General features: G+C 39.6%; 1 protein-coding gene across 8 annotated transcripts in view; it reads left to right on the top strand.

Moving 5' to 3' along the window:
* PAG1 (phosphoprotein membrane anchor with glycosphingolipid microdomains 1) overlaps nucleotides 1–12,910 on the top strand; it is a 162,293-nt gene that overhangs the window by 52,455 nt on the left and 96,928 nt on the right. For 3 of the 8 annotated variants that reach the window (XM_061123555.1, XM_061123554.1, XM_061123557.1), the window contains one exon: nucleotides 2,360–2,462. The exons of the other annotated variants lie outside the window; for them this stretch is intronic. The gene's annotated coding sequence lies outside the window, so the exon portion shown is untranslated. The remainder of the gene's footprint in view (nucleotides 1–2,359; nucleotides 2,463–12,910) is intronic. 8 annotated transcript variants of the gene reach the window in all.

Here is a 12,910-nt window from a genome sequence, read left to right as displayed (position 1 = left end):
AAGGAAGGTATGTGTATAGTCACTCAGTCGTGTCCAACTTTTTGCGACTGTTTGGACTGTAGCCCGGTAGGTTCCTTTGTCCATGGGATTCTCCAGGCAAGAATACTGCAGTGGGTTGCCATTCCCTTCTCCAGGGGCTCTTCCCAACCCAGGAACTGAACCCACGCCTCCTGTGTTTCCTGCATTGCAGGCAGATTCTTTACCCGCTGAGACACTGGGGAATCCCAAAAATGGAAGATAGTGTTTATAAAAAGGAATCTCAAGCTGTGCTTATTCTCTATGTATAAGCATTTTTCTCAACAATAATGTTTTGCTTTTCTATTAGACTTTAAGTATCTATGGATTAAAGAAGAGCTGCCAAGACCCATTTACAGCCCCTTTCCCTCTTCTACAGGCTTCCCTAGTGGCTCAGACAGTAAAGAATCCGCCTGCAATTAAGGAGACTCGGGTTTAATCCCTGGGTCAGGAAGATCCCCTGGAGACGGAAAAGGCAACTCACTCTAGTATTCTTGCCTGGGAAAGCCCATGGACAGAGGAGCCTGGGGGGCTACAGTTTATGGGATCACAAAGAGTCAGACACAACTGAGCAACCAAACCAGAGAGGGGGCATGGCTGTCAGAACTAAAATGGTGGCTGCGTATTCTTGGAACTGGCAACTGTGTAGGCATTTCCACCTAGAGAGTAGATTTAGTCAGTGCATTCACCAATCTGGGTGAGGACAGTAGTTACTTGTGTAATGTTTGAATCTAAAATTAAATTACCCTAACTCATTTTCAGTCTTCTCGTGTGCCCATGTCTTGGAAGTGTGTTTCAGATCACCAGAGTTGTTCTTTCCACACATGAGAAAGACAAGCTATGAGAACAGCATCAGGAACTGTCCGCTGGGACAGGAGCCCTAATCCCAAAACAAGAAGGCTGCAGTTAACACAGTTAGCAATGGATTGTGTCTTTGAGGAGCTCGGGAAACATAATGGGATTCATTTTTAATTCCAGCCAATTCGAGAAACAAAGCAAAAGCCTTGGCCTCTGGAGTGGCTTTGTAATCAGAGGTTACCACGGGCCCATCAGAACTCTGAAAAGCTGTCTCCACTGTGAAAATAGGCTTAGGTTGTACGGTGATTCCAGAACTGAGGAAATGATGACTTTAGCCAGGTTTTGTCTCCCATGTGAACTCTGACTCGCAAAGATGAGGTTAATTTCAGTGTACAGTGTTTGGTTTATTTTTCAAACCAATTTTAATAGCAACCTCCTTGCACTCTGAAGCAGTTAAAAAAGAGTTGATATAAATAAACATTACAATGTATATCTTAGCTGTCTCTAGGTCAGTAGTCAACAAAATACTTTGCAGTCAATTAATTAATCCTGTTTTTTCTCTTTTTTGCTACCCTTCCTTGCATTTATTATGTGAGTATTTTCTGAACTATAAAAGCAGTATACATATTCACTATAGAAAGTTGGAAAATATGAAATTCCAAAGAAAGAAAAAAGCTTTCCTACAAGGCTGTACCCTAAAAAGAACCATTGTCAACATCTTGGTTGATGTTAGCCTTAAATAGAGTTTCTTCCAGGCAGGGATGCATACTTTTCAAATTCTTACTATGAAAAATTTTACATCCATGAGAGAATGAATAATACAGTGAGTTCTCGTATACTCACTATTTAAATTCACAGATTACCAAGATTTTGCCTGTATTGGTTTGTCATCCTCTTTTTTTTTTTCTCTGTTCTTTTCTTTTTTTTTCTTTTTTTATTAGTTGGAGGCTAATTACTTCACAACATTTCAATGGGTTATGTCATACATTGACATGAATCAGCCATGGAGTTACATGTATTCCCCATCCCGATCCCCCCTCCCACCTCCCTGTCATCCTCTTTTTAATCTTTCCCTTCCTCTTTTCTTTTGGAAGTATTGGCTAACTACCTTGAAAAGGAAAGAGGAATCCTGATTTTGGAAAGAGGGCTATGGAAGGCAATCATTTGCCTGCCAATTTCATACACCTTCACCCAGCTTTTACTTAGGAAGCAGAAAGTATGGTTTTCCATTTAGTATTGTACTTGGAGGATAAGTAGCCTTAATGCCCAGGTCTATCACATGCTAGATGGGTATTGATTTTTCTTCTTAAATCAATGTTTCCCTAGAGCATAGTTTTATTTATTCATAAAGCCAAGATGATGTCTGACAGGAGTTATGGCAGTGTAAATCTGTGATGCAGGCACAATACGAAGAGCTTTTGTAAGACTCAAAAATCAATGATGCTGGAGGGTTACTTCATAAGCTTGAGAGAGTGCATTTTCTGTGCTTCCAAGTGTAAAAGGAGAATTTCAGCCTCTAGTTAAGTTTCATTCTTCTGTTTTCTAGGCTGCTGTTCAAAGGAAGTTCAGTTAACCCTTGAATAACGTGGATTTGAACTGTGCAGGTTCACTTATATGTGGATTTTTTCCAATAGGGAATACTATATATAGTAAGTACTAAATGATTCGCGATTGGTTGAATCCATGGAAGAAGAACAATGGGTAGAGCAACCATGGTTACATACGGCCCGCTATAAATTATACACAGAGTTGCTACTGTCTGGAGGGTTGGCCTCAGCTATATAGCATCAGACTGGATAGAACCACGCTTCAGCACTGGTCCCTTTTTGACACCAATCTGTTGACTTACTCTCAAAAGCTTTGCTGGCCCTACTGATCATAACACTGTCATTTGGCTTCATGGTGTAGAATACATTCTAAGAGTATTCACTTTTTGCACTATATTTACTTTTTAGAATGTGAGTATATCCTGACAATATTCACTTTTTGTGTGTGTTCTATTTTCTTTTTAGAAGTTTTTAATATATAAAAATTACTATTAGAATTTTTTAACTTAAAATATGTCTCAAATGGTTTCCCCAACCTTAACTGATTTTTCTAGTGGTTAAAATTGCATCTAATCACTAGATTGTCCTCATCTAAAGTTGTAAATATCAGTTTTCTATTAGGTATGTGATCTCAACAAGGTAGAACTTGGTTGGGAAGTCAGATGACCTAGATACTGCTTTCATTATTTACTCTGGCTTCTGTGTGACCCCAGGTAAGTTCCAAAACTTCTCTAGGACTGCTTTTACTTATTCTGTTTTGAATTTTTCATTTAAGTAAAGTTGAGGGAAGGTGCATGAAATTGGCAGGCATTTATTTGACTTCCATAGTTTTCTGTATATCAGGACTCTTTTTTTTTTTTTCTTTTAAAATAACTAGTTGCTGTTAAAAAGACGAAAAGAAGGAAAGAGGAAATGAAACAGCAAAAAAGGGACAGATGAAGTGAGGATTATTTCTTCATGAAGAATAAACTTTCTTCCAGTGTGAAAACACTGTGATTTTCTGTGAAAAGATTTCACATGCCGAGCTGTTATCAGTAGTCATGATTTTCTTAGAAATTTCTGAGCCATCAAGGATGTACCTTGAGTTCAGAATCTGAGATCCCCAGCACCTGCTCCCGAGAGCAGAGAGGGGCTCTGGCCAGACCTATGGTTCCCAGGAACCCCAGTTCCCCACACAGGCTTCTCTGATGGCTCAGAGGGTAAAGAATCTGCCTGCAGTGCAGGAGACCCAGGTTTGATTCCTGGGTTGGGAAGATCCCCTGGAGAAGGGAGTGGCTACCCACTCCAGTATTCTTGCCTGGAGAATTCCATTGACTAAGGAGCCTGGTGGTCTACAGTTCATAGGGGCACAAAGAGTCAGACGCAACTGAGTGACTAACACACGTCTCACCAAATCAACCCCAGTCATTAATGGAGTGACATCATCGCAAGATGGCCCCACATCCAAGTAGTTAACACATGGTAATTTTGAATGGTGGGCTTCTGAGATCAACCATAATTTCCTATAATTTTGCTGTGTTACTGGGTAGTGCTAGGGTCCCTCCTTCTGCATGAGCCTTACTCATTCTCTGCAGGTTTCAGGCAAGCTGTTCTGCTGGCCGTTTTCTGATGGTTTTTAACTATGAAGAATCACAGAACAAGGTAGGAGGGGGAATAAAATAAATAAAACTTTCCCTGTCACATCATGTAAGGGAAGAACCAAAAATGGAGGATTCTGTGAAAGTGAATATTTCCTATGGGATAACCAGAAAATGTAAACACTCAAAAATGGCAAGCCAGGCTTTGCCATTTCATGACCACAATCATCTGCCATTGTCCAGAAAATGACCCAAAGCAGAAAGGCGTGCTGTCCAATGTTGGTATCTAAAATTGATTTTTCCAGGGACTTCCCTGGTGGGCCAGTGGTTAAGACTTTGCCTTCCAGTGTAAAGGGTATGGATTTGAACCCTGGTTGGAGAGGAGGCTAAGATCCCACATGCCTCAAGACCATAAAACCAAAGCATAAAACAGAAGCAATATTGTAACAAATTCAGTAAAGAGCTTTAAAAATTTTTTAATAAAATTTATTTTTCCACATTTGAGTATGTATAGTTTATAAAATGTGTATATACAATTACAGGTGTTGTTAGGCAGTTATGAAGCTAAACAGGTATGTTCACATAGGATGAAGTCGCTCAGTTGTGTCCGACTCTTTGCGACCCCGTGGACTGTAGCCCACCAGGCTCCTCCGCCCATGGGATTCTCCAGGCAGGAATACTGCAGTGGGTTGCCATTTCCTTCTCCAAAAGGGAAGTTTAATTTTTAGTTGAGTGTATTCTTGAGTGTCTGCTATAGAAGGATCTCCTTGTACTGGAGACGAGTTTGCCTCCTGGGTGTATAAGAGTGTGGTGTGGGCTGCAAACAGCAGCTCGGAATTGCGTCTTCAAGACGACCATGGGGAAAAGGGGTGTTTTCGTAGACACCTGAGGCACTGTTAGTGGAACTGCTGTGAGTGACAGGATTGAATTCCTGTTGACTGATTTCAAATTGCTTTGTTTTATAATCCCTTCTTATAATCTAATACATGTTATGACATTTGAAAATGTGCCTCGAACATACACGGAAAAGTGGTGAAAACCCCTGAATTATAAGACAGGGTCACAGCCCTTCAGTTTGCCATTTGATACCCTTTTCCCGTCAAAGACAGTTTATATAAGCTGCAGGAATAGAGAGGATGGTTCCTTCTTGTATTCAGATCTCAACTTAAATGTTCCTTTCTCAAAAAGGGCTTCCTCAGACTGCCAGGGCTCCGGAACCCCTCATAACACTCTGTCCTTCCTCTCTCACTTACCTCTTAAAAATAATTAGCCTCCAACTAAAATAAATAAATTAACTTTTGAAAAATTAAAAAAGTTAAAACCTTGAAAAAAAATTTAAAAATTAAAAAAAAAAAAAATTACTTCCCCTCCCTGATACTCTAGTGTTAATTGGTGTTTCGTGAGTCTTCACCTGTGGGGAGGTCAGCTGAGACGTCGTCTGTTTTGTTCACCTTGTATCCTCAGTGCCTAGAGCAGTGCGGGGCGTTGTATAAGCTCTCAAAGGTTCTTCCCATTCGCCTGTTTTCTTCTACGGATCATCTCCTCTTTCCATCCCTGAGGCTGTTTCTTTATCACTGCAGGAATCAGGCCTTCCTGTCTGTTCCCCTTGCTGTGGAGTCTGTGGCACTTAACACTTTACATTTCTGTCATTACCCAGCAATTCCTTCCTGGTGGTAGCATCTGATAGGCAGGGACAACGATAGCACATTGGCTGTTACCGTGATAGGCACTTGAGTCAAGTGGTTCCTGTTAAATTTTCCAACCACAAGATAGTTACATATAAAATAGATAAACAGCAAGGACTGTAAAGCACAGGAAATGATAGTCAATATTTTGTAATAACCTATAATGGAAAAGAATCTGAAAAAGTATATATATATGTGTGTGTGTGTGCACACGTGCGTATAATTGAATCACTTTGCTGTACATGTGAAACTAACACAATGCTATAAAACAGCTATACTTCAGTTAATAAAGTGAAGTCGCTCAGTCGTGTCCAACTCTTTGCGACCCCATGGACTAATGTAGCCCACCAGGCTCCTCCGTCCATGGGATTCTCCAGGCAAGAATACTGGAGTGGGTTGCCATTTTCTTCTCCAGGGGATCTTCCCGACCCAGGGATCGAACCCAGATCTCCCGCATTGCTGGCATACGCTTTAACATCTGAGCAACCAGGGAAGCCCCTGTAATAGAGGGTAAGGAGAGCTTTAAGATTGGGTACAAAAATACCTGCATGTGGGCCTCTCCCAGATCTCACTTTATGTACCTTTTTGTCTGGCTGTTTATATGCATCCTTTAACATGTGTGCATGTGTGCTAAGTCTCTTCAGTCATGTCCAACTCTTTGCAATCCCATGGTCAGTAGCCTGCCAGGCTATGCTGCCCATAGGATTTTCCAGGCAAGAATACTGGAGTGGGTTGCCATGCCTTCCTCCAGGGGATCTACCTGACCCAGGGATCAAACCCTCGGCTCCAGCATTGCAGAAGGATTCTTTACCCAGGAGCCACTGGGGAAGCCCATTCTTTGACATATCCTTTAATAAATTGGTGAATGTGGGGGGAAAAAGAAGATTCTGAAAGAGAAATAAAACAGATTACAAGTTTTATGACTTACCTCTACACCAGTATTAACACTAAGGGTCAGTTGGATAGAATGTTCTGCTTTGATGATGGACTTAAGGAATGGCCTGTGGTGGCTTCCATTTTTTAAGGAATTGTAAAATTCCTTTAATTTACCACTGTGCATACCTCTTTCAGAAGGAAGACTTTCTTTTTTTAGAAACACTCCATATCTCTTTCCCCAGCTCAGTCTAGAAGCCTGAGAGTCTGATCTTGTTATGTCTCAGAATGTGGTTACTACATTTTCTCCTAATGGCTGTATTTTACATGATAATGAATCAGTCTTTTCTACAAGCCTGCTTCATTTATGCAAAACAGATAGAAATTGAAATGGGTATGAATCATACTCTTCTTTCAGGGAGCAGCGAAGCTACTGTAGAGCCTGAATATAATGTTATGATCCCTTATGTCAAGTTAAGCAAAGAAACGTTGGTTCTGTGGTTAGTAAGGATAAGCTTATTGGACAGTTTCAGGAAAACAGAAAGCAGCTTTTGAATCTCTCAGGCCGTGGCTACTTAATTCTTACTTTAGGAAGGTCAACTCATTTTCGATCATCTTTTGTACTTTGAAGTAATAACCTCTTGTACATTAGTGGCCTGAAAGCATTAATGACATTACTGCCCACTGATTTTCAATAATATGGAAAAGGTATTCCAAATTGGTCCCAGCTATCAACAAGGAAAAAGGCAGAAAATTAAATTAGCAGGAGGATATTGCAAAAAGCCTTTTGTACATGCTATAGAATCTCTCGAATCTAATCCTTGAGAGAACTTTATTTTGTTATGGAAAGAATAGGTTTCTCTCCCAAGAGATACTGAAACATCTTTCATTTATAAGAGATGGATTACAGCCTATGGATGGAATAGTGTGTGCACACTGAGTTGTTCAGTTGTGTCTGACTCTTTACAATCCCACGGACTATAGCCCACCAGATTCTTCTGTCCACGGGATTCTCCAGGTGAGAAGACTGGAGTGGGTTGCCATGCCATGCCCTCCTTCAGGGGATCTTCCCAACCCAGGGACTGAACCCAGGTCTCCTGCATTGGCAGGCAGATTGTTTGCCACTAGTGCCACCTCTGAAGCCCATTAAATAGAGTTAACTCCACAGATTAATTAGAAAATAAAGCATGCCAATTAACACTCAAGCATTTCAGAACTGCTCGGCTCTTGGAGTATTTATTGATTTTTGTCTGCAAGCTTTATAAACAGACACCTCAGATCCATGAAAACACTGAACTATTTAAAATTTTTAAGGTTAAGTTTCTGTGGGTTAATGGAGAAAAATTTGGCTTCTCACTAATAGACAAAATATTGACTTTACATCTAATGTCAGTGAGCTGAGGCAGAGACACACATTTACTCACTTAATTTGACCAATAAGCTAATCCTCTGTTCTTTTCAAAAGTAGGAAATTAACAAAAAAGGACTTTTTAAGTAAGATAAATGTGCTTCGGGGAGTCTTGTCTGTAGATGCTGACAAGGGAGGTAATAGACTTTTTCAGGAATTTCATGACAGTTCTAGACGAGTTCTCTGAAGAAGGACACAGGCGTGGAGAGCTTTGCACATAATTGCAAGTTGTGTACAGAGCCTCCGAAGTTGGTCCAGGACCCTTTGGGATCTATCCTCGTGGGCCCAGGTTAAAACAAAACAAACCTGACTCATATCTTCCAAGTAGGGGCCGTGCTTAATTTTTTGTCCTGTAAATGCTAGTTCTTTAATCCCTGGCATTAACATATCACCCAAGACATATTTGAATTTTTTGCTGGATTGTACTTAAACAGAAACAATATTTATTTATTTTGCAATAAAGTTTATATTTAAGATGTTGACAGTTATTAAATACTTAATATCTTATATAACCATATATTAACTTTATTATAGAAATAAACATTTTTAAATGTTACAATTGCTGTTTGCCCTTATATAGTATCATTATATTTTCTCTTGCTCTACCTTCCTTTGTTTGTCTTTAGTATGTAAAAATTTCATCCACTTCATGGGTAGGGATAGTTCATCCTAAGGTTCTTTTGGAAAAGTGAAAGTGGCTTAGTTGTGTCTGACTTTCTGTGACCCCATGGGCTATACAATCCATGGGATTCTCTAGGCCAGAATATTGGAGTGGGTAGCCTTTCCCTTCTCTAGGGGATCCTCCCAACCCAGGGATCAACCCAGGTCTCCCACATTGCAGGCGGATTCTTTTATCAGCTGAGCCACAAGGGAAGCCCAAGAATACTGGAGTGGGTAGCCTATCCCTTCTCCAGTGGATCTTTCTGACCCAGGAATCAAACCAGGATCTCCTGCCTTGCAGGCAGATTCTTTACTAACTGAGCTATCAGGGAAGCCCCTGGAAAATTTAAAAACTGATCTTAATTCCATTTCAGCAACAATTGATAGTTAAGTAAATTTAAATAATAATGGAGTATGTTTCCTGTGATGCTTAAACTTTTAAAAAATGTTTGGAAAGATAGTATCACTTAAATTAGAATATGGAAAGTCCATTATTTTTACTTATGACTTACATTCCTTTTTCTTTGGGGATTAATTAATGGCTTTTCTTGTACTCCTTACTTTTATATATGTAAATTCCTATGCTAGCCTTTATTCCACATATCAAGAAAAGAAGTAAAAGTAACTAATACCATCAGTCAAGGAATTCCTCTTTCAGCAGAAGGTACCAAATAAACTGCTAACCATGGTTACTGCCCTAAGAGAGATGTCAGAAACTTGCCAAGAGAAATGGAACGTAAGGGACCAGGGAATTCTGCAGAGGAGGGAGAATTTGAGCTGGACCTTACTGTGTAAACAGGAGTTGGTTGGTCAAAAGTGTCCTTGTGGGGGCTCATTAGTTCCTGCCAAAATGAAATGCTTGTTAAAACATAATCTACCATGGACCCAAAAATAGGGACCTGTAGATCCTTACAGCAGCTTGGAACACAAGGAAAAGAAACTATCCTTCTGTAACTTTCTGTGTATGAACACTTAAGAATAAACCAAACTTGACTAGGAACACTTGGTAGAAACTGACAACAAAGATGCCAGGCAAGTGGTAACAAAGGATGATATGATTTTCTTTCCCAGTGTCTTTTCCTAAAGGAAAAGGCAGCCTGAAAATTATCAGTGGAGTTGACTTGAGGGCCTGAAATTTTTCAAGTTGGTGTTAGAAATTTAGTGAAAGTAAGTGTCTTGGACAAGACTGACCTTATCGAAGTCATCTTTGTGTCCTTAGTCTATTTACCTCACTCTGGATTATAATGATAATAATGACCACCACCTACTAGGTTCATTCTACACACCGAGCACAATGATAAAAGGCTTCACTTTTATCTGATCCTCATCATGACTTTTTGTGATTTCTGTAAGGTTAAGAGTGGGAGTCTAGGGCCAGCTGCCTGGGCTGGAACCAGACCTCTCCCACCACTTACACGGTGAGTCACGTAGGTGTGCTGTTTAGTCTTCCTGTGCTTCAGTACCCACATTAAAGGGAGAGATAACATCTCACAGAAAAACCCAAACAAGCTTTTTGGCCAGCCCGGTACTTAATTCTGAGGATCGTTCACAAATATTAAGGTGTTCTTTAGCACTGTGCCTGGTATTAGCTGTTAGTATCATTATCGTCATCCTCATTTTGCCGTCAAGGGGACTAAACTCAAACTTAAATAACTTGCCCAATTTCACATACAGTTAGTATGAACTGGAGCCATTCTGGGCTCTTCTTGTGGCTCAGATGGTAAAGAATCTGCCCACAGTGTGGGATTCCTGGGTTTGATTCCTGGGTCGGGAAGATCTCCTGGAGTAGGAAACTAGACAACCCAATCTAGTATTCTTACTTGGGAAATCTTATAGACAGAGGAGCCTGGCAGGCTACAGTCTGTGGGGTCACAAAGAGTCAGACTTGACTGATCGACTAACACTTTCACTTTCATTTGACTACAAGCCTTGTCTGTACTGGACTCAAGAGAAGTGAAGAGTTCTGTGTTTTCAGATTTCATGTCATACTACTTTGCCTTACTTATGTTCTTCCTGAGTGAGCTTATCCCTTCCTAGGACTTTACTGGGTCATCAAACTCCGGGCTTGGTGAACTGTGTCCTGTAGCCAAATACATCTGACGCCTGTTTTTATAAATAAAGTTTTATTGGAACATAGGCACACTCATTCTTTAGCTATTGCTTATGGTTGCTTTTCTGCTGCAGTCACAAAAGTGAGTAGTTGGGATAGACCGTAAGGCCCTCAAAGCCTGAAATATTTATTCTCTGGCCTGTTACAGAAAATGTTTGCGTATCCTGATCTTGCTCACTACTTTCAACCTTTCTCCTAAGATGTTAATTCCTAAGTTTAACCACCCACAAGATTTCCCTACCTCTATGCCCCGTATCCACCTTAAAATCAGCCTTTCAGTCATTTGCTCAGTTGTGTCCAACTCTGTGACCCAATGGACTGAGTCTGCCAGGCTCCTTTGTCTGTGGAATTTTCCAGGCAAGAACGTTGGAGTGGGTTATCACTTCCTACTCCAGAGGATCTTCCCAACACATTGATCAAACCCGAGTCTCCCTTACACCTTCTGCATTGGCAGGTGGATTCTTGACCACTCATGCCACCTGGGAAGCCCCAGAATCAGTCAGTTCAGTCTCTCAGTCTTGTCCAACTCTTTTCGACCCTATGGCCCAAAATCAATCTTTACCAAACTAAATTCTTTCTGTGTTTATTTCTCTTTCTTTATCAGTTCTTCCTCATTTCCTAAACCAGCTAAGGGCACTGCCATATGCCCAAGGGGCTTCCCTTCTTTGTATTTCTCATGCCTGATCTGTCAAAAAATGTTACCAAAAAAAAAGAAGTTACAGATGAGCTTGTTTTCAAAACAGAAACAGACTTAGAGACTAAAGAATTTACCAGCGGGAAAAGGTTGCAGGGAGGGGGTAGTTAGGAGTTTGAGATTGACATGCACACAGGGCTATATTTAAAATGGGTAACCAAAAATAAACAAATACATAAAATGGGTAATCAAGAAGGATCTACTGTGTAGCACAGAGAACTCTGCTTAATATTATATAACAGCCTATATGGGGAAATAATTTGAATAAGAATAGATACATGTATATGGAGACCTGAATCACTTGGCTGTACACCTGAAACTAATACCACATGTGCTCCAAATATAAAGTTACAGATTAAAGACAAAAATGAACACCGTAAAGACAATAATCTAGGTTTTTAGTACTTTCTCATTTTGGTATTCTCAGGTCCCAGCTGCATTCAATCAGAAATTCCCGTTAACAGTTCCCTAGAAATCATCATAAACTACATTCCCTGAGAAATAACTATTAGGATGTCTTCATCAAATAAGCCATGGAGACGTTGGTCTGTGTCTTAACTTCAGATACTGCCTCACAAGAATTTAGCAGTGCTAGGAAGTCAGAATATTGTAAAATTTGTACATTTATTATTAAAATACACTGAAGAGAGCGTTACTATTTGACTTATTGTTATTTTAAAACTATTCATCACTGGCATTTTAAAATTAAATCTCTGTTCTGTATGCCGAGCCTCGCTGACCAGATCATGAGGAGTCAAAACTCCAACATTAGATTATCCTTTTTACTGGTTCATCCAAAGAGCATATTCAGATAACAAATGGATTTCCATCCTTTTTAGTATTACTTGAATATTATTGTAAAGCTCATGATATTATTAACTCTGCATCATCTTTTATGAATTTAAAATTACTATGCTATAATAACTGATGAAAGAGCATAGAAGAGCCGAGTAAAAATAAATAAACTTTGCAATATGAAAGGATTAGTGGGGATAATAAATATCCACTCATTGTCTTAACATTTTCGATCTGGCATTTGTTTTATCCAGTAAATATTTTCATAGTACTTTAATTTCTGTTTCTCTGTTTGAAAAATTATGCAGGAACAGCCTTTGTTTTCAGGAACAACAGAGATGTTTATAGCATTTAAGTCAAAAGCAGAGGTTGTAAATTAATTCAGATCTTCTGAGCAAAGACATTAGCTTTTGTGTAACATAAGGATTTGGACTTGTTTACACAAAATAATCCCAAGAATAATAGATCCCCATGCTCAACAGGGATCTTAAAGATTAATATTTTTCTTCGGTTGATGATTATGTAATACATTAATAGGCTTCTCTAAATACTCCCTAAAATTTCAATTGTCTGTAGACTTTCAAAGCTGTATTTTGATCAGACATGTAAAGAAATGATGTAGCTCAATTACTGTCAAATTAAGGATGATTTTTACATTATGATTTGGAGAGAAATGCCATCTCTGATCAGACTTCAAAATAGCTGAAATACTTAGAGAAAAAAGTAAGTGGTTAAGGACATCACGCTG

Source organism: Dama dama, chromosome 21 (assembly GCF_033118175.1).
Source record: "Dama dama isolate Ldn47 chromosome 21, ASM3311817v1, whole genome shotgun sequence".
Classification (NCBI taxonomy): domain Eukaryota; kingdom Metazoa; phylum Chordata; class Mammalia; order Artiodactyla; family Cervidae; genus Dama; species Dama dama.
This window is presented reverse-complemented; position numbering and strand designations above follow the sequence as displayed.